Source organism: Ambystoma mexicanum, chromosome 2q, assembly GCF_040938575.1.
Source record: "Ambystoma mexicanum isolate Mex_15411 chromosome 2q, UKY_AmexF1_1, whole genome shotgun sequence".
Classification (NCBI taxonomy): domain Eukaryota; kingdom Metazoa; phylum Chordata; class Amphibia; order Caudata; family Ambystomatidae; genus Ambystoma; species Ambystoma mexicanum.
Window position 1 is genome coordinate 96,120,856 of NC_090924.1, and position 23,605 is coordinate 96,144,460.

Genomic DNA, 23,605 nt, shown 5'->3' on the forward strand with positions numbered 1-23,605 from the left:
GGAGGAAAATTAGCCTCAGGGATGAGAAACACATGACTGGGAATGCCCGATGTTAATTGCTGGGGAGGGGGCACACGGGAGTTAAAAACAGGTGAAAACAACTCAACTTGTCTCTCGCCTTGCAGGAGTGGAAGGAGGCTGACGGAGCAAACTCGGACTGGTATGAGGCCAGTTCCCCATATCGGTGGGCTTATTAGAAGGAAACGAAAAACACACTGAAGTGCCCCATACCTGGTTTGCAGACCGAATGCTCAGCGGATGAAGTATCCTGAGTAAAAGGAGATTCCAGTGTGAAAACAGACACCGGACGTTTTTGTTTGTTTAAGTGATTCCAAGCCCTAGGCCAGCAAGGAACCGCTGCATCCTGGAGAGCCATCAGCAAGCCGGGGAAAAGTTATGAACCAAGCACTGGAGTAGAAGGCGTGCGGAGAAAACTCTCTAATCCAGTACGAAGTACGTTTGGCTTCCAGGAGGTTTTCCATCCATATTATTAAGGTGCGAATTGCATTTTTTTTTTAAGGAAAGGCTTTTTGGACTGCATTTAAGTTAAAACCCGGCTCGCTCTAGTTTTCCCTTGACGAACTTTATTGAAGAAAGTTGAAAATGATGGAGAAAGTCCTATGTTACTGATTCTGCCTTATGAAATATAAGTGACATATTTAACTGAGCGTCGTGATAACCGCTGGCATTAAATAAATATCTGTTACCACTCCTTTCTGTCTGTGGCTCACTACATAACACACATAAAAAAAACAGAACATTGAACCTATCTCATACTCCCTCACCCTCCCCAAACACTCTTACACACCAACACACTCCACTAAATACAATTTTTAATCCAAGTTTCACCGCGCTGTCCGTGGTCGTCCGCGAATGCAAGATGGCGGGCGCCACAGAAAATCTGACGCGCTTCACGCACCAATCCGTCCAATCAGCGAACACGTCGCATGTCCGCAGACATCATGCAAGCCGCTCGGCCAATCAGGGCACTGTCCGCGGAGTGAACCGGGAAGTCCGTCCGCTGAGCAAACAGAGATATCACACATTTTTTTGCCTTACATTTTGGTCATTTAAAAAAAAACTACTGGACGGATTTACACCAAATTTGCAAAAGCACGCTTTCGGGACCAAGCCCCAGCTCCTGCCACAAATTTGGTGTAAATCCGTCCAGTGGTTTGGACTGTAGGTGTGCGCAAAGTTTTTTCCCATTATGTCTATGCTAAAAAACTAAAGTTTTGGGACCCCCCTATAATTTTGCCCCCCGTGGACCAAACCTCTCCAAACTTTTCAAACGAATTCGGAGTGTGCCGTATACTTTATTTGCTAAGTTTGGTGAGGATTCGTCCAGAGGGAGCGAAGTTATAAACCACCCAAAAAATGCTCTTCCTATGGAAACACCAACTTAACCATAACTACATGGACGCTACTGCGTCCATGTAATATCGGCTTGGTAATATATATATATATATATATATATATATATATATATACATATATATATATATATATATATATATATATATATATATACATATATATATATATATATATGTATATATATATATATATATATATATATTACCAAACCGATATTACATTATATTATTATATATATATGGGGGTTTTGGGGGGTTTGGCGTTGGGTGGGGGGTTGTGGGTGTTTTCCCCCACATATATGTTACAACTGACCTTCACAATTCGGTCAATTGTGAAAAGGTCAATTGTAATTCGAACAGTTGTAAAACGAACAATTCGTATACAACCATTCATTATACCTAGTCCATAGCACCACACATGCACATCATAGATTAATAAATGAGTAGCAAGTGCACAGTGTTTTGCATTCATTTTCACTGAATGTATGTCAGCATACCCCAAAATCTGCATGCTGTGCCTCGTAAAACACACAGCCACAACAACACCCTCTGCATTTCAGTTAACAAATACACAATTTAGCGCCGTCGGTCCGTACACACCACACCCATAAACCTTATTGCCCAATCCCGTAGCCTATGCAAACCCATTTCTATGGGCATCATCTGCAAAAGGGGTGTATGTACCGATATACGCAGACTTTTCATGCAGCATGCGCGCGGGAGTGGGGAATAACTTTCTACCAGGGGAGCGCACGTCGTTGGTTGTGGTGGCTCTCAAAAGAACCCTTGTTTTTTTGTTTTTAAAGGTGCTTCCCTAGAAACACTTTGTTGGGGGTTTTCATATGTGAATGTGTGTTTTCAACTTCAGCTCACATTCTTACAGTAGGGTCTTCAGTGCAGTCTGTAGATTGTGAACAAACATTTCATTGCCACTGGCTGACAAAGACATGCCATTTCCCTTGAAAAGGTGTATGTATCGTGAAGCACTGTTCTCATTCTCACAGGAGAACATCCCAGCAGCACTCAAGAAGTCACACATGCTTCTGTTGATGAGACCCCTTCCGACCTCTATCTGGCGAAAGAAAGCATTGGAATAATGCCACGCGACGCTCTGCAGTATACATGAGAAAAGCACCTTGGCAGTAGGAAAAATGTGCTGCACTGCTTTCATCAAAATCCTCACGTTGACTGAACACACAAGAACAAGGCATGTTGCTCTAAAGGAAGCCTCCAAAGTGCACGATCACAACATACACAGTAGCTGAAGAGGCCACGCATCAACATTCTAGAAGCAGTCCACCGAAACAGCACAATTCCATTTCACTCCACAAAACGTCCACTCCCTCCAAACCTAAATTGCTAGACAAGTCTTCTTGGAGGGCATACACACACAGATATTCCACAAACTAATCACCCATGATGAAAACTGTGCGTCTTGCCATGTTTGCCAGCCGCAGTATACACGGTTATGGAAAAGTGAATGCCTTCCTTTCCTGTGATGCACACACAGAGCACCTGATTGGCCAAAGGGCATAGTCCCATGTTTATTGGCCAGCATGGTCACAAACGCAGAATGCGCTACGTGCCTTTCTCCAAGTACCGCAAGGGCCGTGCCCCAGTCAAGCCGGAAGATTCTTCCTTCCTATTGGCGCGCTTTCCTCTGACGCACACCCTAAGCAGCACATGATAGGACGATCGCACAGTCCCTTTTCCATAGGCCAGCATTGTGCAGAGCGTTGAAGGTGGCACTTGCGAGTCCCCAAGTACGTCAAGGGTCAGTCCCCAGTGCAGCAGGAGTCCCTCTTCCTATTGCCGCTCATCCTAAATCCTAAGCAACTAATTGGACAATCCCCACAGTTAAATCTTTGTGGCCGCCACCCGCAAAATCCCAGCATGTGACTTTCATGCTGCGTGCGAGCGTATGGGAATAATGAGCAACCAGAGCAGGGGGAGTTCGTGGTAAGAGTCTACTCTTAAAATAATCTGGTTTTTTTGTGTAGATCCTTCTACAAAAACACCTTTTTTGTCTGTTTCAATACCTTTTGTGTTTTCTTCTACACACATTAGTTCAGTAAACTCTTCATTGCATCCTGTAGACGAGCAAACAAAACTGCAAACTGCAATTTTCTTGCAAACACTCCACATTTCCACAAGTAATAAGGTCATTGTTGCAGAAGAACATTCCACAAGCGGAAAAATAAGTGTACATGCTACTGCAGATGAGACACCTTCCTTCGTCTGGCTCGGAACAACATCCATGAGCAGTAGGCCATACTCTTTCCGGTATTATATATGAGAAAAGCACCTTGGCAGTGGGAAAAAGCATCCTCACGACATCCAGGAACCTCCTCAGTCTACGGAACAAAGGTAAGCAAGGCAGGTAACACATATGCATGCCACTGTAATGAATTACGCTAACATGTACTACTGGAAATGTGGCGAGATCTTTCCAAAGTTAATGCATATGGAAGAAATGGCACTCGTGCACAGCGTTGCACAAAGTGTCTTTGCAGAGCATAGTTGTGCAGATCTATTACAAAGGGATTACCTACAGGCAACGCAATACGTTTCGCCATGTCAGCCATCCTCAGTATGCAGAGTATAATGTGCAGCCATTTCACCTCCCCTTCCTGTTAACCATACCCACACTACCCGATTGGCTAATCTCCACGCCACCACGGCAGATGGGCAAGGTGGTGTAAAGGGCAGATTTTGCCACATGCGCCTCCCAAAGTAGCGCATGGGCGGCACCCCTGTAAAACTGGAACAGTCCTTCTTTCCTTTGCACTTTGTTCTCTTCAGCTGTAATTCATTAGGTTACTGGTAAATAAGCACAGACACATCCACCAATCTCATTAAAACTGCCATCATCGAACACTGTCACTGCTGTACAACACTTGAAATGTACCGTTACACATTTACAGTACAAATGTCATGCCATTCCAATGCACATCCACTGCAAAGTTCAATGAAATTATGCATGATTTCTCCATCCGCATACATCCACTCAGCCACCCAGGATGTGGCACGTTCTACCCTGAAAGTACAGCGTAATCCACTACCTTTTCATTACACCGAAGGTTCTGGGAATGGGGTGGGGCTTAAACAATATTAAACTGGGCAGGGGAACTTTCTGGTCAATGCTTCTTGCATAGTGTGAAAGAAAACAGCATTGCCAAAGGCCCTCAAATAAATGCCATTTCTAGGGAACCACTACATATTTTGCGAGCTCATGATCTCATTGTGGGTGGAGAACATGACAGCAGTCTGCATAAACTGACGCATAATTCTGTTGATAGCACACCTTCCTACCGCTGGCTGGGGACAAATTACACCGTCATGGACCCACACTGCTCTTAGGTGTTATGCATGAGAAAACTACCTTGGAAGTAGGAAACATACGCATCACTGCGGTCAGCAACCTCATCAGTAGATGGATTAATCATCCGCACGATATGTAACCCAAATGTGCACTTCCATAGTGCACCACGACACAGTCCACGTTTGTGACACATGCCACATATCTGCAAAGGCGAACCATCCCGCAGAAACTGCAGTCACCCTGACAGGCACAGAAAGTGTCCACTCCTTCCAACCCGAAATTACCAGCAACTCCTCTTTGCAGATGGCACAGAAAAGGTATCACCGATGATAAGCGCTGTGCGTCTCTCCATGTCGACCACCCTAATAACACAGGAGTGTGACGAAATGGTACGGCCCCTTCCTATGAACCACACCCTAAACTCCTAATTGCCTATTTCCCACAATTTCATTTCCATTTCCACCCTGCTCATAATGGGAGGCTGTACACATGCGCTTTCCTATCTACAGTGAGGGCCACGGCCCAGTAAAGCTCTAACAAAACTTCTTCCCTTTGCACAGTCACTTTTTGCAGCACTCCCGAAATTGGGTGCTGTTACATTTCAAAACATGCATGCACCAATCACATACAAAACTTCTGCATTGCACACTGTCATTTCTATGCACCAGTCCTTATTTACCGTTAAACACTCTCAGAACACTTTCCGTTTGGTTGCAAAGCCCTTCCACCTGAAATGTCTGCTAAAGAAGGCACTATTGCAGCATGCACGCACACATACTAACACGGCCCCAGCACACATTTAGGTATGCACATAACATTGCAAACCTTTCCACACCCACCGCAACACTATACATCCAAGTAAGTTACCGTGTGGGCACCTAACATTATGCCGAAACGTTACATACGTAGCAGCAGTTCTACCCATCTCCCCCAAACTGTAAAACACCCATTCATGAAAACATGTCACACTTAGCAGAAGCCACAAACATAGTGCAGCCTGCACCACCCTTACCCACTACCATTCACACACTATTGTGTCACTGCCAACCTATGCACACCACCTTCACAACATTGGGCCTACTTCAATAAATCTGGACACAGCAGAGTAACCAACCACATACAAGCTGTCCTTCAACAATACCCACTTCCATACTCACATTACATACACACTGCACCCTGTGGCCACACTACCCAACTTCTCACTGCACCATCTCCTGCCACACACCAAAAACTGTAGCATGTTCCAACTATCAGCACAACCATAGAATGCACAATACGTGCTTTGCAACTCATTTGTGCTGCTGTAGCAAATCGACAATGTGCTCCATACGCATTCTCCAAAGATCACCACCCTTTGCCTCATACACTGCCAAATCTGCATTGCTCTAGTGGGTCTGCTTCATGCACACATTCCCCCCACCGTAAATTCAAGAATACATGTCAGCATATCACCAACTACCACTATGCACATATGCACCACTGGCACCAGCACTGCTAATCAACCTCAACACTGCAATGGACATACACATCATTACATACAACTGTTACCATAATGTATAAACATTACACTGTCTCCGGCACCCCTACGCCCTTTCATTCACATACTATTGTCTTACCCACTTCCACTTAGAAAGGATTGCTCCACTGGCAACGTAAACACATGTTTAGAACATTGCCCATACTGCAACCATTGTGCACAAAGCACACTATCCAAGCACATACAAGCTGCCCCTCAACCATACCCTGTAACATACTGACAGTATACAAGCATTGCATCCAGGGCCCACACAGTGAGACCTTTCTCTGCAGCATCTCCAACCACAGGGCACCGCCATGGAGGTATGCAGTAACAGATTGCAACAGTTACCATAATGTACAATCAAGATACTCTCTCCTGCAAACCTGTGCACTTTCAATCACATACTATGGGTGTACCCACTACCATTGACAAAGTATTGTGCCACTGCCAACCTCCCACACTCTGTTCGCAACAGTGGCCTATAATGGCTTAAATGTGCTCCACACCCATTCCTTACATGTCACCACCCCCTAGCTCATGCACATTGAAAAATGCATTACTGCCGGGCGTGTCCTCAAGGCCTAGGCTCTTGAATGCATAGCCTACAGCCTTCGGCCAAGCATCCAATAGTCTAGGCCTTGACCACACTCACGGCAACATAATGCCACCATGCATGTCTCCATATCAGCAACTGCGAAAATCCACATAGACACCACTGCAACCAACACCCCTACCCAACCTGTGCACCACCATGGTGCTACTCAGCAACAAATGGCAACAGTTAACATAATGGCCATGTGGGCAGCTACCATTGTGTACAAACGTGCCACATGCAGGTAGCAGCACTTCACCCCAACTCCCCTACATCATAAAACACCCAAACACAAACACAGCTCGCACTTACCAGAATGCACAAACTACCACATCCTCCACCACCTCTACCCACAGCCATTCACAAAGTATTGTGTCACCAACTGCAACATTTTCACAACATTCGGCCTACTCAACAATTCTGCAAACAGCATAGGCCTTGAACACACCTACCTCAACGTAATGGCACCATGCATTTCACCTCCTACGACCATCGACTTACACACCACTGCCACCAGCAGTCCTACCCAACCTTCGCACCACCATGTAGGTATGCTGCAACAAATTGCAACAGTTAACACAATGTGGAAAGAAAACACTCTCTCCTGTACCCCTATACACTTTTATTCACATACTATAGGCGTACCCACTCTCATTCAGAAAGTACTGTGTAACTGCCAACCTACCCGCATTCAGTTTGCAGCACTAATGCTACTACAACCAATCTGCACACACTGCACTATGCAAGCCCCACCCTGTACTGGATGCAGACTCAAACATGCCTTCCTGTGGTGTGTATGTTGCAGCCCTACGCTCCTCAGTGCATGCCCTACAGCCTTTGGGCTACGGGCTTCGGCCATGCATCCAATAGTGTAATCCTTCCACAGACCGCTGCACCTTCATTCATTCACCCATGTATGCCTCCTTTGCCCAACTACCGCATTCCATCCGCAGCGCACCGCCACCCACGCACCCACCCAGCCAATGTCATGTGCAATTCACTCCCCATCTGCACATGGCCTGCCACCACTCATCACGAAAAGAGTTCGCTGCAAACAGGTCGCGCCAGAAGATAAGGGACCATTACGACAGCTGCCTCCAATCACCACAGAAAATACTAGACTACTTATGTCACATATAATCCACTTCTCGCTCCCCCAGATATTCCCTCCCTTATTGCTTCCAACACAATGGATACGGTACATTTCCCAGACCCTTCCGCCGCCGCACTGTCCTCCGATACACCATGGCGGCTTTCCCAAAAAAGGTTGACGCACAGCACGCTTCCCTCGAGCCAACCACCGGCCACATCCAAACTTCTCCGACACCCCGCAGTACTGAGATCCAATGAGACTTCTGTCCACGGAGCGAACAGGGAAATGGGTCAGCGGAGCAGACCCAGTTATCCCATTTTTTTTTAGATGTACATTTCAGTGTTTTGCAAAAAATGTACTGGTCCTATTTCCACCGAACCCAGAAAAGCACCCTTACTGGCCCAAGCCCCCGCTCTTGCTGCAGATTTGGTGAAAATCCATCCAACCAATCGGCCTGTAGCCGTGCACAAAGTTTTTCCCCATTCAGTCTATGGGGGAAAAAATGTTGGGACCCCCCTATAACTCACCCCTACCCCGCACGAAACCTCGCCCAAACTGGCAAACAATTTCAGAGCCGCCCATGTACGTTTTCTGAAAAGTTTGGTGAGGATTTGTTCAGGGGAGCGAAGTTATACGCCGCTGAAAAAATGCTCTTCCTATGAGTTTAGCAACTTAACCATACATACACGGCCGCTACTGCGGGCCATGTAATATGTAAATTAGGATGAGGAAATGTTCTCTTCAACTATGACATGACAGTACATGAATAACTGCATTCTGCTTCTTTCTCTCTCGCATCTTAAAGAGAAATTTGTAATTGACTAATTTATAGATGTCATCTCTTGCCCGGATTGTTGCAAGCAGGTAATAGGCATCATTCAGCCTTCAAAGGCAACATGCTTTATAATGGGAAATAGAAGATTATTTCCGGGAGCATGTGTACCATTCACAAAGGGAGGGGAAGTGATTGATTCTTTCGATTGCTTTGTAGCATGGTAACAAAGGCGCTGCTGAAATATTCCCCTCCCTACATTTCATGCATAGTGGAACGCAGTAGATGCCTAAATCTACATTTTGTCATCAGGTCTGCATTGGTTTTACTATGCATGGTGTCTCAGTTGGGTTATCTAGGCTCTGGAGACATTGGGCTTCATTACAATCTTGGCGGAATGGGTAAACGGGTGCCGCTAATGGAGGTGGACCCGTTAAACCCATTCCACCTGATTACGAGGTCCCGCCCGGTAATGACCCAGGCATCGTTACCGGGTCCTGCGAGGGGACCAGGGAGCTAACAACGGGTCAGTCGTAATCGTCCTATTGTTAGCTCCCTGCACCCATTCCCATTGAGCCTTATGGGGCTCGTATGGGAATGTGGAAGGTCCGGGCCCAGGTTCCCTGAGGGAGGAATTACCGGGCCCTCCATACTCGGAATGGACCTGTAATTCCCCATTCAGGGAACCCAGACCCGGTTTTGGGGGCAGCCATGCCGCCAACTGCGGCATGGCTACCGCCAAAGCCGTAATGAGGCCCATTGACTCGTTGTTCATTAGGGCAGTGGTTGCGGCCCAGGCCTGCTTTAATGTTCCTGCATCACGTCACCCCGCTGGGAGATCAGTTTGCTGGCACAGGTCTCCTCATGCCTCAGAAAAGGAATGCCACTCAACTAAATCTCAGAGTTTGTATCAGAACGATGTCCATCTCCTCAAGCAGTGGGCCTCATTACAAGTTTGTCGATCCAGAAAAAGGGTACGGTAAGCTTGCCGGTACCGTTGTTTCCGGACCGGCAAACTACGAGTTTTGCAAGCGGGTGCCTTTCTGCTCGCCAGGTCTGACCTGGTGGGTGGAATGGCACCAGCTCGCAGACCTTAACGGATGCATTCATGAATGGTGCCGGTGCATCCGTCCTCCCCATTCACATGGGGGTCATTCCGAGTATGGTGGTAGCCATGGAGCAATTAGCTCCATGGCTGCCTCCCATACCAATACCAAGTCCGGTGTTGTTCAATGGGGATTTACCGGTCCATTCTGACCCTGGAGGGACCGGTAAGTCCCCATTGAACAAACCATTCCCCATTCCATTAGGGCTCAATGGGAATGTGGAAGGCACAAATAACGGGCTACCGAATGGCAAGCCCGTTATTTGCCCCGTGGTACCCTTACAGGACCCGTCCCTTGTGATTCCCGTTAGGGGACCTCAGAATCGGGCGGTAGGGTATTACCGGCACCGGTCTCCTTACTGGTGCCCGGTATCCCTACCGCCCGACTTGGAATGACCCCCATTGAGTCCAATGGGACTCAAATGGGAATGGGGAGTAATATTTTCCAGCGCCATGGAATGAGCAATTACCAGGTCTGCCGGGGCTGTAATGCCCGGTAATTGCCCATTCCCGGCCGCAGAAAAAATCATGACTCTGGAGGCATCCGTGCCGGTATTTACCGGCACGGCTACTACCAGAGTCATAATGACCCCCACTGTCTCCAGAGGACGGAGGTCTGAATGGGTCTGATGCAGTTTTTGTAATGAAACTCTTCTAAAACAGAATGTATTTCACTTGCTTATCAGCCGAACACGTGGTTGCTGATTCTCTCTTGGTTTGCTGAAGTTTCCATCACAGATGCCCCCCAACCCTCCGTCTTTGGCAACCTCTGTCACAAACATTTAAGTTTTAGACCGTACGCTCAAATGTTTTGCTCATGTTAACTCTCGTGGGGAAATCTGCTAACAGTCAACTCATTGCTATAACTCCCATATTCCCAGACCTATTTTTTTTTACTCCGATCATAGTTTTGTCTACATTTGAGCAACTCTACTCTTTTTGTATCACCCCAGCTTACTCTCTTACCTCTGACGGAAGTGCTTCACTCTGCCACCAGACTGGCTGTGAATGACAAGAGACTGATAGGACTTGATTATGAGCTCTCAGCGATAGGAAGGCACTCAAAGTACAAGCTCTAAGTAGAGGTAAAAACAAATGTATTGGCAAACATGTTTCCTGGATACAGATCCCAGAGCCACCTGTGCCAGCTTCATGAAGGCCCTCGTCCAACTGCCACCACACTTTTCAAATCCTGAAATTCGGACTGCAGCACTTCACATTCCTGGACCCGAAGACTGTACTCCGCGCTCCTGTCTATCAAACCCAGTGAAGCCTGATGAAGCCTAAGATGTCAGGATAAGCCTAGAACACACCTCCTCTGTTTTTGAATGACAAAAAAAGACATCTTCCAAAAGGAATCACCCCCAACAAACAGAATGGCACAATATCTCCAGAAATGCTTGCCCCAGGTCTACAACAATTTTACTGAATTACATAATTTGTACTGACCCGTGTGTACATAACGGGTTATCTTAACCTTCATCATATCCATAAATGTAATCACATTTTCTTTTCAACACCACTCGGAATCATTTTATCACTTCACAGCATCTTTTGCACTTTCAACGCTCTTCCCTCAATTCACCAGATCGCCTTTCCCTCACCCACATGCTGAGTTTTCATCCTGGTCTTGGGGTCCGTTATCTAGAAAACGTCAAATTCCACAATTCGCATCACTTCATGGGGAGCCAAGCAATAAGCATCATTGCTCTGGTGAACCTCTATCATTGAGCCACATCCAGCACCCACTGTCATTTTGACGATAATGCGAGGTTCCATCGCTTTAGTTTTGGTGGCAGACAAATGCATCACATTTGTCTGGCTGAATTTTGCCACAAACATATGGCGGGGGTGGGCAAGGGTAATATACAAGGTAGAGGGCACACTGGGGGAGTTGCGGTGGTCTCTCCCACATACATTTATATCGAATTGTTCAGAAGAAAATAAATGCATTGGATTTGGTTCTGACCAAATCTACACAATGAAAAAACAGAGAACCATTCTGACGCCATTCATGAGCATAACATTCCAAAATTGCACTCAGAATAGTATAGTGCACACTTGCTATGCCTAATCCTGTTGTCTCTGAGAAATGTATCCCTTTGCACAACTGGTAAGAGGCAGTGCATAGTTACAGTTAGGGGGGTTCTCATCATGCATTAGAGAACAACCTTAAAATCAACATGGGGAAAAACTAAGATAAAGGCTATATCATCAGAAAAGGTGAAATGCCATGTTTTTGACACCTGCCTAGGGAAAATAGAATATGTCGACACTTATCCCTACCTTGGACTTGATGTGAGTGGCAGTATGACCTACATGCATATCGTAGATATTAAGAAAACAAAAGCTTTAAAATTGACACAATTCATTGTAACATTTCCGAGAGATACAGCTGGTTTCACGTTTGATGGAATTATAATACTCTATAAACAATGCTTCTGTCCTACTATACTATATGGACTGGAAGCATTGACAATGAGAGTCTTGACGTGGTTAGGCATTATAGAAGAGCAATTTTGGAAAATGATTCTGAGACTCAACTCGTAAATTCCAGTTCAATATATGCGACTGGAATTAGGGATGATGTCTTTGAAAAGTGTTCTGTTGAACAAGTGTGGACTTTTACATCTAAAAATATATTCTACCCCACAATGCCAACAACTTCGTCTATTGGAAAATAATACCTTTAATAATGACAGCTTTAAGAGACTAGTTGAGTCTTATTTAAGACTGTAGGATGGTATCCTGATGATGCTAAAAAGACCCCTATGAGACAATGAGTCGTATATTAATAGGACAAATTAAAATTTGGGACTTGGTCCGCAATTATGAGCATTTGGATACACTGTGCAGTTATAAGTATGTTATTGCAGTAACACATAAGTATTTATGATATGATATGATATGATATGGTATTTGTAACGCGCCTATACACAAGTGTTTCAAGGCGCGACGAGGCAGGGAGGGAGGGAAACAAGGGGAAGAACAGACAAACGATCCTACTAGGCCAGGTGTCATTCAGATCGCGCAAGTGCAGAGGTAAGGGGAAAAGGAGAAAGTGCAGGGGGAGGAGGTGGGGGGGAAGTGCAGTACAAGGTAAGTAGCGTAATAAAATAATAAATAAAAAGGGCCAGCTGGTGGCAAGTGCAAGGTAAGTGCAGAGCAAGTGCTGAGAAGTGCTGGGAAGGGGGGCTGTAGGGATACAGTGACAGTCCCACAGTGCAGGGGGAGCCAGGGAGGCAGTGCAAGTGGAGAGTGGCTGGGCCCTGGACCGAGGTCGCTGAGAGTGGCCCAGATGCAGGTTTAGTGCAGAACTCAGTGGGGAGTAAGCAGGTTTAGCAGGGGAGAGGGAGAGAGAAGGCAGAAGCGAAGAGGAAGGTTTTGAGGTACTTCCGGAACCGGAGATGGTTCTCCTCAAGTTTCAGGGAGGCAGGAAGGCTGTTCCAGAGGGAGGCCCCTGCTGCGGAGAGAGATCTACCCCCAGCTCGTTGCTTCGAGAAGCGGCTGACCATGAGGGAGTTGGAGACGGATGAGCGAAGGGCTCGTGAAGGAAGATATTTAGGAAGAGAGAGTTGAAGGTATTTAGGCCCCAGGCCCCAGAAGGCCTTGTGGACAATGCAGAGGGTTTTGAACTTAATCCTCGCAGCCACTGGGAGCCAGTGAAGAGATTTCAGTCCTGGAGAGATACGGTCCCTGGGCTTGAGGCCAAGGACAAGTCTCGCATACTCTGCAATATTTAAGAAAGTGCCCAAACCTGGCAGTTAGATTCTTTCAATTGAGATTGTGCACCAACCAGCTACCGTGGTTGGTGCTGATTGGTGCCCAATTAAAATTAACACAGAATGAAAGACATCAGAATCTGTAAGAAATCTGATATTTTAGAGACCCCTTGACATATATTTACAGAATGTTCTGTTTTGGGACTTAAATATATGACAATTTTGGGTCCTTTTGTACATGAATATGAAACCATTAAAAGTGACGCTTTTTGGATATATATTGTTTGAATACAGAGTTTCAGGGGGGTACATGCAGCCCTATATCAACTGTCGAATCAAAAAGATCTTACCAACATGCAAGTTAGGCACTAAAGGTGGTGGTCAAAAATATAAAGCCCATACATTGTAGAGGTGTGAAGTGAGATGGAAAATCGTAGGTTTAAATGGTTTTAATATGAATTTTTATGTTGAGTTTTCACAGTTTTATGGAGGGTTATTGCCAACTTATTAAAAATGAGATGTGAGCAACAATCGGTGCGATCAAGTGAAACATGGAAATGTGTAACCTAATTGTTAGGCTGTGTTTAAGCACAAGTATAAGTAGTTGATGTCATGTTATTTTGCAAAGTTTTTATGAAACTAAACAAATAAATAAATAATAATAATTCAAAACATAAGCTCAAAATGGATGCCAAAACAAAAAAAAAGTCACCAAGTCACTTGGATACTGGCCTCCCAGAGACACCTTTCTCAGCTTCATCCAGGTTCCCATCTATCTACCACCCAGCCTTTCAAACCCTGGAATAACCATCCTGGCACTCATCTTTCCAGGCCCCAAGAAGTGGTCCCAATGCTCCATTCCTCTGCACCTCATAAATCCTGCCGAAGCTTTAGATAGATGCAAGCTCAAGCTACGCCAGGTGCTGTTCCACTGGCTTCCAGCCGAGGCAGTGTGCTTGCTGAAGCCAATAAATCTTTGCCAGAAACCTAATTCTGTACAACAGAGGCTATATACAGAGAGCTTTTTTAAGAGACACCCAGCCTATCACCAACCCCCACAGCTTCAGTCATCAGTAGTTGCCTCTGCTACAATGCTTGCCAAAACACTGCAGAATACGTTCTTTTGGTGCACATGGCTCAAATCCTCTTACTAAAGATGATAAACTACTAGACACATGCAGCAACAAGGTTTATGCTAAAGCGTTACTTCACTTGAAACAAGCAAACACTGATGTGCTCCTTTGAACTGCTGACCATAGGCTATGGTTAGAAATAGCAGACTTTCAACAATAACAATACCTTTCTCAAGAAAGATTAGCTGCATTCAGGTCTGGGTTAGCGGAAACCAAATTGATAGTGTTATGCATATGACACAAAGCTCACCCTTAAAACTTCCTTATTCTAACTCCTCCTCCTCCCTCATCCCTGACTCTCTGACCACCATCCAGACATGGTGTGCGGCTGATGATCTCTGTCTTAATGCCAGTAAGATGGAGATCTTTCTCATTGGGAACCCTGCTCCCTGTTTTCCCCCTACCCTCTGGCTGCGCTCCTTAGGACCTCAACCCTCACCATCCTGTGAGGCCAAAAACCTCAGGGTTATCTTCGACTCTGCTCTCTCCTTCACCCCTCACATCTTGGACCTTGTCAAGAAGACCCACTCCAGCCCCACTTCTTTTCTCACTTTCCCCCAGAAGCTCAATGGGCCTCATTATGACACTGGCGGTAAGGTAACAACAGTGACGGTAGTGCTACCGGCGCCATTGTTTCCTCACCACCTCATTAGCAGTTCTGTTCACGTCGCCGCCCTGTACGCCTGGTCAGATCAGACGTGCAGAGCGGCACCCGCTAGCAGAACAGGATGCTTACAACAGTCCCATCATTAACGGGACCGTTGTAAGCATCCTCCCCATTCTCATTGAGCGCTACGGGGGCTCAAATGGGAATGGGGATGTACCGGGTCCGGGTCACGTGAATGGGAATTACCGGGCCCGCAAAGGTCAGAATGGCACTGTAATTCCCATTTTTCAGGACCCAGACACGAGTTTGGGGGAGCCATGCCACTAAAAACGGCATGGTTACCTCCAAACTCGTAATGAGGGCCACTGACTCAAAAGCTCTGTTCCTTTCTATTTCCGACTACTGCAACATCGTCTTCCTCAATCTCCCCCTTTCCTCCCTACGCCCCCTTCAGCTAATCCAGAATAGGGCTGCAAAACGTATTCTTGGCCTCAACCTCAGGAACCGTATCTCTCCAGCCCTAATATCTCTCCACTGGCTCCCGGTAGACGCAAGGAGCAAATTCAAGACCCTCTACAATATCCACAAGGCTTTCTGAGGCCTGGGACTGCGCTATCTCCAACTTTCCCTCCCTACATACTTCCCTGCTAGAGCTCTTTGCTCCTCTAACTCCAACTCTCTGCTTGTCAAACACTTCTCCAAGCAGAGAGTAGGGGGCAGGTCTCTCTCTTCGGCTGGTGCCTCTCTTTGCAACAGCCTCCTGCCCCCCCCCCCAGACTTGAGCCGGACTGCCTTAAGTTCTGGAAGCTACTCAAAACTCTGATTTTCTCTACTTCTTTCTCTCTTTCCTTCATGAACCTCACAGGTTACGAGGCCCTCCATCCAGTCAAAACCAGCACACACCCCTCCCCTTTTACGGCGCCGTTATCCCATTAGCACCAGGGTCGTAATGAGGCCCATTGTCTAAATAAAATGAACAAGAGACAAAACAAATGTATTAAAACTAGCGATAAGAACAGGAAATGCTATACATCTTCCTACATGACAATACGGTTGAATGCACAGGCCATGAGCAAAAATCTAGTCTAAACAAACATATACCCCCTATAATAAACAGAGCGCAGGTGCACACATATAAGGGAAAGGAAGGCAAACAACAATGTATCCTGAACCAATAACTGTTACTGGTAAATAAACGGACGCTGATATAGAGTGGCAACAAAAGAGCAGACGTTAAGATTAATTCTAAACCTTCCAGCCATCATCTCTTTTGTTTTGTTTAACAAAAGAGCAATGCCGCAAGGGTGCAAGCTAAATAGATACATGAGAAAAAAGACAGCATTGGCAACTGACATAGTATTACCACTTTATGCAAAAAATATGACATTTCAGCAAATACAATTTGAATATTTAAAAATATATCTATTTGAACCATTTGAGGTGGAAGGTAATGTATTATCAGACGGTTGGGAAATCTCCAAATCTTCCATTTTGTATGACCTTATACTGTTTTAGATCTTGAGGATTATCGAATATGGAAGCACACCCTTTGAGAGTTACTTTAAAGGTGCAGTGGTGACCAAGGCCATTTCTGGTATTTAGTTATTTCAAGGGCAGTTGAAATGTCGAGAACTCCATCCTCGCTGGAGTGTAGCATTCAAAACACCTATGTCCAATCCAAAACAGTTATCATGTATGCATGCATTTACTTCGGCAGTAAACAGAATAATGTCCTAGGGCCTTGTTTTTATGTGAAGAGGCCACTTTTGGGCCAATTATATGAAGTAATATATCTTGACTATGAAGAGGTATGGACGGCTGTGATTCTCCACATTTTCAGTATGTTTCTAAAGATTGCTGTATGACTTTGTTGGAGATGTCTTCAGCATTGCTCATTCTTCTTCCCACCTCTTCAATTCTGTTCTCGAAGAAAGACCACCCAGTTTCGACCAGATCGGCCAGTTTTTGTAACTTGATATTAGGGTTTACGTGCCCTTAATTCCATTAAGAGGGTTTGCATAGTAGGATCCGAAGAAGAGTCCTTAGGAGTTGGAGAGTCACTCTTAGGTCTCATAAGGGCGATCAGAGAATAAATAGAACATTTTTAAATAAAATGCCTTTTTGAGAAGGCATGTTTGTCATCTAGAAACACAATGGGATATACCTTCACAATGCGTGGGTATCCCTATTCGTAGCAAATTGCACCATGTTTAAAGGAGTTAGGGCTCTAATAGGAAGCCAGTTAGAGGTTACCATGCATTGAGTCACAAGTGAACAAGTATAGCCTTGAAAAGTAAAAGCAGTGATTAGTAAGGACATGCTGTACACATGCCACAGAAGGTAAACACGTGCAAATGTACCTTTCCTGCTCTGTAGTACCTTTAACGTTACTATTAATGAGAGGGATTATGTATCCAAATATACTTTAGGCGTAACCATGCATAGCAGGAGAAATGTATCCAAATGTGTTTCCATCAGCATATGTGATCAGTATTTAGTGAGAACAAAGCTTAGAACAGCAATCATTGAAACACACAGTGACACCTCAAGGAAAGCACTGGCAGCCACCTCAGAGAGCAGTCTCCTTTGCAAAAACAGCATCTTTCTCGTAGGTAACAGGTGTAGAGGGGGCTGGTGGTTTAGGGGGGCATTACACACAGCACCAATCCTCACCTCATCTTCTGGGTTTTTTAATGTCAGGTGTTATATTATTATCTGTATGTAATAGCTACAAAGGGTTGTTTCCTTTCTCAGCACAGTCCATGTCTACACATAAGTGTGCTCCATTTATCTTTTCACTGGTATACTTTGTTTTCAAACTCTACATACTAACGCACAATTTATTGTAACTAATCCTTCACATTGAAGTAATATAAATGTGCCTATATCGTTTGGGTCCCAGAAAGGTAGAGTGTAAGCAGCAGTCGAGTTTGCAGCGCGAGATAAAGGTGCTCAGTAGCCATCACGCATGACATGAATCAGGAACCTTTCTCTGCTTCCTGGTCCCTATCTGTGCACAACATTGAAACCAGAGGCCTGCCTAGGGAGGAGCAGTGAATCCCTCTGAGCTAGCCAGATCCGGGTCGGGAAACAGGTAACAACAAATAAAACCTATTGTAAGTATGAAGTGTTCGTGCAAGTGTGTTGTTTTTATTTTTTTATTTTTTATTTTTTCAAATTTTATTTTCAAAAATGTTCATTATTGTGATACATGAATAATAACAAAGCAACACACAATAATCACTACCAAAAACATCAAACTATATACAAAAATACCCCACCCCCAAAGCGTCACATCCTATACAAATCAGACCTATTACAATAAAAGAAATGTACCCCCGATCTTGCAGAATAGAGCAATTTTCTTTTCCCTTTGATACAGAACTCTTTCCATATCCACCAAAATATGCATCTCTGCAATCCACATCTCAATTGTAACAGGAGCCAACGTTTCCCAATTTCTCAAAATCAACCTCTTCCCCACCATCGCTCCCCGAAATAACCATTTTTTCTGGGAAGTACTCAGTTCATCCAGGTCATCATCACTGCCCAGCACAACGGTCTTAAAATCCATTCGAACCCTCTCATCAAGAACCTTCTAACAAATCTAATCAAATTCAAACCACATACCTCTCACCATTGAACATTCCCACAACATATGTTCAAAGGTGCCCATCTCATGTACACATGCCCAGCATTCAGAGTTGTCACTCATTCCCCTTTTCATCAATCTCTCAGGCGTCCAATATGTTCTTTGCAAAATCTTTATTTGACGCAATCTTTCAGCAAGACTTAAAGAACACACCTTCACATTTTCACAAATACGTGACCAATGATCTTCCGTAATACCTTCACCAATCCTCCGGTTCCAATCCAATCTCAAAGTATCATTTGTCCTATAGTTTGACACAATAAGCCTATAAACATAGCTAACCAGGCCACAACCACTCACCCCCGGCTTCCATCCAAGCATATCCACATTGATTCCTTCTTCCATATTCACTTCACCCACCGCCCTCTTGATCTTCCGGTAATTTGCCAGACAAAAAGTAGGAATATCAAACTTCATCTGAATCTCCCTAGCCATCATCCAAATTGCACCATCGAAAAGGTCCCCAATCCACTGCACCCCAGCAAGGAACCAATCATGCCAGAACAAAACTTTCCCTTCATGTCTAACACTTGGATTCAGCCAAACTGAAGCACTTGGATCGCTTAATGCATTGAAACCCAAACATTCATTCAAGGTCAACCACGAATTCCGTAAACTCTTAGTCAATGGATCCTCCACCCTTGTTCTACATGGCTTACTAGTTAACAGAGCCCTGGGCAATAACAGGCCCACATGACTAGACTCAGCACACATCCAATCCTCATGCTCCGATTTGAGAAAAGCAAATAAAGTTTGTGCCATGAAAGCCAAATGGTATGCTTTGAAATTTGGGACTCCCAGCCCACCTTTAGACAAAGGCAACTGCAATTTGCTTATTGTCAAACATGGCGGTTTATGATCCCCCCTTAAGAAGTCCTGCATAAGTCTATCTAATTCACGCCAACATTTTTTCTCAATATCTAATGGGATTATACTCAGTATAAAGTTTACTCTAGGGGTCGACACCATTTTTAAAGCATTCACCTTCCCCCAAAGGGAAAGGTGTAACAAGTACCATCTTTCCAGATCCGATTTGAATGAGGTGCACACCATAGTCATATTTACTCTCACAAAAGCAATAACATTAGGCAAAATCCAAACCCCCAAGTACAACAATTTTTCAGCGCACCACTTGAAACCTAACCGTGTAATATAGTTTCTGTCACACAACGGCACCAAGGGCAAAACCTCTGATTTCACCCAATTGATCTTGTATCTAGAACATCGATGAAAGACTTCCAAAATATTCATGAGTACAGGCACTGATTCACCTACGTTCTTGAGGACCAATAACAAGTCATCAGCGTACAGCCAGACCTTTTGTTGCAATCACCAACAATTAATGCATTGTAGGTCGTCTTCAGATCTCAGTGTTATGGCCAATGGTTCAATACCCAGGACAAATAACAATGGAGGCAGTGGACAACCTTGTTGCATGCCACGTTCCAGTTCGAATGGTATAGACCTCTGGCCATTAGTTTTAACATCTGCCGTGGGCTTGGTATATAGCAGTCTAACCCAAGAACAAAATTGATTCCCAAAACCCATCTTTTCCAGTACCATAAACATAAATTGCCAGTTGACTCCATCGAATGCCTTTTCGGCATCCAATGAGAGGACCGCCGAGTCTTCTGCCAGTTCTGATGCCTTAGTGATAGTGTATAGTAGTCTCCTCATGTTGCTGGAAGTCGTTTTACCCTTAACAAAACCAGACTGATTATGATCTATCAGCTTCGGTACAATATTTTCTAGCCTTAACACCAGAATCTTGGCCAGGATTTTATTGTCTACATTAATCAAACTAATAGGCCTGTAACTAGACGCCAAAGTTTCATCTTTGTTTTTCTTTAGAAAGACTGAAATCATTGCATGCCTAGTCGTATCTGGAAGTAATCCCTTAGCCATAGAGGTCTTATACATATCTGTTAACATCACCAATGCAGAATTAGACAACCACCTATAGAACTCTACTGGCAGCCCATCAGGCCCTGGAGACCTACCAACATTTAGTTTTGAAATTGCAATCTTGACTTCCTCTATCGTTATAGGCTCTTCCAACAATGAAGATTCTTCCTCAGAAACCACTGGGACTTGAATTTTCCCCAGAAAATCTCCATTAGCCAAATCAATATGGGTTTTCTATACAGATTCTTATAAAATTCCTTGAACACTTCATTTATCCTCACCGGTGAAAATGTAATCTAACTTTAAGAGTCTTTAATAGACGTGATTGAGCGCTCCGACTCCCTCATCCTCAATCTATATGCTAGCCAGCGATCACATTTCTCACCATGCTCAAAATAAGTGCACTTCTGCTGGAAATACCTTTTGCCCACTCGATTGTATATTAACACCTTCAACTCTCTCTTCAATCTATTTATTTCCGGAAGTAAATCCATTTTTGCAGGATCCACCATCAGTTCACGTGACAAATCTTTAATTTTTTTGTTCTAAATCTTTTTGTGTATTGTCCCATTTATTTTTAATCCGCTTGCCAGATTAATAAACATGCCTCGTACAGTGCATTTGAAAGCTTCCCAAACCATACCAGATTCAACTTTTCCATTACAATTTTCCTCCACAAAATAGTATATTTCGGAAGAAAGTTTGTCCATCTCATCTACATTGTCCAACAAGATAGTATTCAGTCTCCAAGTATTTTGTCTACTCACATTAAAATTCCATCTCAAATCCACAACCACATGAGCGTGATCAGTTAGTACAATATCACCTATACTAATTGTCTTATAATTCTGTAACATTTCACCTGCCATTAACACCATGTCAATTCTCGAGTATGAGGCATGCGCTCCAGATTAAAAACTGTATTCTCTCACTGACGGATTTTCAATTCTCCAACTGTCTTTCAAATTATGTTCCTCTATCAAATCCTTTAAAGCCCGAGATTGCATACCTATTCTTCTGCAGTGTCTATCATTACTTCTATCCAACGTAGAATCAATAACTATGTAGAAGTCTCCTCCCAAGATTACGCTACTTGACTTTAGATCTTGGATAATTTGTGCCACCTTCCTAAAGAAGGTACCATCATCTAAAGTCGGTGCAAAAATATTACAGAAAGTAACTTCTTTGCCTAAATGTTTGTTAAAATTGCGACCATTCTCCCTTCTTTGTCACAGATTTCTCTGACAACCTTAATCGGGGCATGTTTTCTTATCCAGATTACCACACCCATAGACCTTGATTCAAAAGACGAGCCATATGCCCTCCCAACCCAGCCCTTTCTCAAACCATCCAAGTCTTCTTTAAGAAGATGTGTCTCTTGTAGAAAATATATATCTCCTTTTAAGTCATTCAAATAAGCCATCACTTTTCATTTTTTCTGTGCATTATTTAGACCATTCACATTCCACGAGACAACTAGCAGCTGGTCCCCCATTTCCCAATCCTGAATGTCCACCCTCACCCAACCTAGACAATTCAGCAGACCCTGATTTGTGATAGTGACTCTGACCATAAGCCCCAACCCACCCCTCCTGGAACAGATGCAAAACAACAAGAACAGCAAACAAGATAAAAATTCTCAAACACATTCCAGGTAGTCCAACGCCCTGGACACCTCTCCTAAATTACTTGAACTCCCCCAATAGTTTCCCATATTCAAAAGGCAACCTACTAAACAACAACTAGAAAACATGCCACCCAAATCCGAAACTTCTATCTACCACAGCTACACCCCAGCAAGTTCAGTACAATTTAATGATCCACCTTCATACTTCAAACCCTATCTATTCAACAAATACCTCCACTCCAAGACTTGCTAATTCACCAATGCTCACATGACAAATCAAACTGTGAACCAGTTTTAAAAGTGAAATATAAACATACAATATGCATTCAAACACCAACACCCCAAAACCAAATTACTATCAACCAAAAAAAGCATAAACAACTGCCTACTTCCATTGTAGGCCCCTCAAAACTCCTACCTGCTTAAACATGCCAGTCTAAAGCCTCAATACCCCCCATTATCCTCCACAAGAGACAACCAGACATCACCAGACCCAATCTCTGAACAGTGAAATACCACAATGTCCAAACTTAGTCTTAACACACACGTATCCACACAGCTCGAGGCCCATAGATAATGTCAGACAACGGCAACAGCCTGGAAACAGTGTCAAATAACACCCAATATAATGACAATATTACCTCAGAATTATGAGCACCAACAAACAAACATGTAAGACCCCGCGTCACTGCCAGAATCAAACCATGAGCCATGAGCCACTAACACCAAATCATTCACAACTAAAAACATATGCAAAGCCATTAATCCACACCCGCAACCTTCAGTTGAAACTACCAAAACACACCACACCACCCCACCACTGTCACACTGACGCTGCGACTTGAAACACAGAGCGGTCTCACCCGACCACTGATACCCACCCGCCATTGCATACATAGAAAAATAGTAGAAGGAATCCAGCTAAACATGAAGCAAGGTGTAAATAAAAACATCACCCTCCATATATGTCTAACACATATCCCCATAACACTGTAATGTTGCAGCAAGAGGTTTTGAATTACCTATGGGCGTCAAACTAAAGCCATACCCAGAAACTCACATTCAGATAAAGAAGCATATTAGTTTCTAAGGATCCAAGTGTGCTAGAGGACCACATGCTAACAGATACAGTAACATAAACAAATTACATCAGCAGTACCAGGTACGTATTTATCAACAC

The 23,605-nt window shown here is 44.3% G+C and overlaps 1 protein-coding gene across 8 annotated transcripts in view; it reads left to right on the forward strand.

Moving 5' to 3' along the window:
* LOC138569187 (ankyrin repeat and fibronectin type-III domain-containing protein 1-like) overlaps positions 1-23,605 on the forward strand; it is a 2,784,778-nt gene that overhangs the window by 2,382,996 nt on the left and 378,177 nt on the right. The gene's annotated exons all lie outside the window — the stretch shown is intronic.